The sequence below is a fragment of the Triticum urartu genome, chromosome 2 (assembly GCF_003073215.2).
Source record: "Triticum urartu cultivar G1812 chromosome 2, Tu2.1, whole genome shotgun sequence".
NCBI lineage: Eukaryota > Viridiplantae > Streptophyta > Magnoliopsida > Poales > Poaceae > Triticum > Triticum urartu.
This window is the reverse complement of record NC_053023.1, coordinates 205,235,080-205,238,374: the sequence shown is the minus strand read 5'-3', so window position 1 is coordinate 205,238,374 and position 3,295 is coordinate 205,235,080. Positions and strand designations below refer to the sequence as shown.

Here is a 3,295-nt window from a genome sequence, read left to right as displayed (position 1 = left end):
CCACGGACGCCACCGTCAATGGTAGCCTCCTCTAGATCTGAGGTTTCCCCGGAAACAATGGAGCGAGGGACGCCCCCAACGTCGCCTCCAGCGAGGAAAACGACACCCTTGGGCGCCACCGACGACGGTGGCATCCTCACCCGCTTCAGCAGCTAGGCCACCATCTCCTCCTCCACTTGATCCGTCGCCGGGAAGCCGCCGCAAGGCAACACCCACCGACCAGATCTCTTTGGACCGACGATGAAGACAACCAAAGGTAGAGGAGGTTTCATCGCTGCGTGACCGGCGCCATGGCCACACACACGTCATCCCGAGGCGCCCACTCAAGATCCACCGTCACAGCCACGCCTCCAAACCGCGACGAAGGGACGCCCCGCCGCCGCCATCATCCCCCCGCACGGGCTTTGCCCAGCTGGGATCCGGCGACGGCGGGAGGGGAGGCGGACTAGAGGTCTGGACGGGAGACGAAGGGGAGGAGGACGGGCAGCTAGTCCGTTAGTTATCGTGTTTATTCAATGTTTGGTTAGATTAAGTGTCACTTAAATTGCCTCTATAAATTTGAAGCAAATGAAAAAAAAAACAAATAGAATGAATGTTGTGGAGGCTGCCATTTGGCATTTCCGTGTTTGTGCACAAGCCTGGCAACCTAAAAAACATTTTGAAGTGTGCTTCATATGGTGGATGGCGGCTCAAGTTTTGGTGACTCTGCAAGAGTTGCTCTAATATGAGCAGCAAAGATACCATAATGGCGTTATATAAGACGTAAGCATGGGTTTATTCGCCTAGTTTTACAGCAGAAAACTGGCTATATACTTCTTTGATACGAAGTGGTTTTCTTTCTTTCTTTGAGACACTTTGATACGAAGTAGTAGAGCGTTGAGTTCATTATTCCAAGCTAGTAATAGCTAGGAGCCAGCCTAGCCTTTGGTCTTCGCTACCAGTTGTCGGTTCAGGTCTTCAGGCCCTTGATCGCAGCACGCAGTTTCCGATCTCTGCAAACAAATGAATAAACACTAATTAAATCAGATGAACTCATTTGCAGAAACGTCATGTTAGTACTTAGTACTGGAGTAGTATATAAGTTTTGAGCGTCAGGAACTCACTTGGTGCCTGATGAACAACGGAGCCGGCTCCGCCAAAATGGCATGAACTGCCAGACCGCCCGTTGCGTTGGTAGTAATCGTTGAATGCGTAAGACGCGTGCGCGACCTTTGTGTCAGGATCAAAGCACCGCGCGCCGGGCTGGATGGCGCTGCAGTCCGCCCCGTGGCCACACGCCCAGTCCAGCGCCGCCTGGAGCCGAGCGTCCCCGACCGCCGCGTTCGCCACGCACCAGCTCCCTGCCTTGGGGTCGCAGGTGCCTATCACCGCATGCATGCAAACAAACGATGATCATCTGGTATTGGACAACAACTTAATTGACTAGGAGAAGGAGCGGAAGCGGAAGCTCACCTGCTGGTTGCCGGTAGACAATGGAAGCGGCGCCGGAGAAGTCGCACGTCCCGCCGGCCCGGCCCTTGCGCTGGTAGTAGTCGTTGAAGGCGTAGGTGGCGTGCGCCACCTTGGTGTCGGGCTCGTAGCAAGGCTTCCCGGGCTGGATGGCGCTGCAGTCTGCCCCGTTGCCGCACGCCCAGTCCAGCGCCGCCTGGAGGCGTGCGTCCCCGACCGCTGCGTTCGCCTCGCACCAGCTGCTGGACTTGTCGCCGGCCCCGAAGTCGACCTGATACACCGGCTGGCCGTTGGGGTAGAACAGGCCGTAGTTTTGCTCCTCCGCAGTCGGCTTCTCGTTCTCGTTGAAAAGTTCGAAGATGTACACGGAGATGTCGAATTCAGGGCGGTGGGGGGTGCCGGCGCCGGAGAGCGCAAGTTTGATGAGGTTGTTGGTGTAGGCCTGGGCGTCCGCCTTTGTGAAACCCAGGCTCTGTGGGCAGTAGGCACACCCTCCCGGGCTCGACTCCCCGCCTACTGCGGGCACCTTGGGCTTCGGGGCACGCCTTCCTCCCCTCAGCACTCTCATCTTCTTAGTGTGGTTCCTGGAGCTGGAGGAGCCCAGCCTCTCCATCGCGTAATACACAGCGTCGAGCTGGGCTTCATATAGGCTATAGTAGGTGAGGCCGCTCCGACTGTCGCCCACGCCGCCGTTGGGGCGGAAGGTCACGTAGTTGATGTCCATGGCGCCATTGGACGACGCATACGCGTAGTACGGGTAGATGTTGACCATGAGGTACGAGCCTGTCTGCGCCAAGAAATCAATCATGGGACTCATCACCGACTGCGCGATGTCGTCCTTGAACTCACCTTCGGACGGCGGGAACGATACCTTCAGCGCATCGAGCGCAATCGGGGTCGTCACCTTCACGGCGTCGGCGAGGCCCAGGCCAGCCAGCGCCGCCTGGACATTCTTCATGGCCGGGACGAGGTGCGACGTATGCTCGCTTGCCTGCTTGAAGACCTCGTTCCCTACCGTGACGCCACGGATATCCGTGGCAGGGTAGTAGGGCAACAGGTTGTTGTTGGCCCACTGGATGGCCCAGTCTGGGTCCCCGGCCGCGGACGGGAGCATCTCGTTGGGTACCGCCACCACCATCTTTATGCCGCTGTTCTTCATCGCGTCCAGCACGCCCTGGTCGGTGTCGTACACCCTCACCGACGTGATGCCGTTCTTCTTCAGCAGCTGCACCACCGACGCTGGGTCCATCAGGTTGTTCCCGTTCCTGCCGTAGCACACGCCCACCTCGCCTGCCTCTGTAAACAAACGTCGCCGGCCGCTGTTACAAAACTGCACCTACCTACAGTATTCCTCAAGACACCAACCTCAAGTCTATTTGATTTGATTACCTGCACGCGAGAAGAGGAGCAGTGGCAATTCAGTGGCAATCCGGCGCAGAGTAGGACGAGGCTCAGGCGAGTGAGTTCCATGCTGTTCTGTTGCGTATCAGAGGATAGCCGGGAGGAGCACAAGGCGTACATGTATTTATAGCCGGCGGCAACAAGGCCAGGATGGAGGATCGTCAGTGGAGGGTGGCACGCCCTCACATTGGCTCTAGTGGAGAGGCTTAAATGGCCGCCAGTAGGGGGATAATGTGAATTAGTTCACTTTACCTATACCCAAGCCGCTTGAATTTTAAATTTGGGTCAGTCGAGATGCTGCTCTAGGATTCATGCCACTAGTAGAAAAATGGTCAAATGTGAGACACATTAGTTCCGGTTTGTAACAGAACCGGCACTAATGTGTCCATTAGTGTAGATTCCAACGGCCAGGCGGGAGGAGATCTTTAGTATCGGTTCGTGGCGA

At 56.7% G+C, this 3,295-nt stretch overlaps 1 pseudogene; it reads right to left on the bottom strand.

Annotated features, from left to right (window-relative positions):
• Nucleotides 1–725: 725 nt before the first annotated feature.
• LOC125541410 lies at nt 726–2,934 on the bottom strand (annotated as a pseudogene).
• Nucleotides 2,935–3,295: the final 361 nt, after the last annotated feature.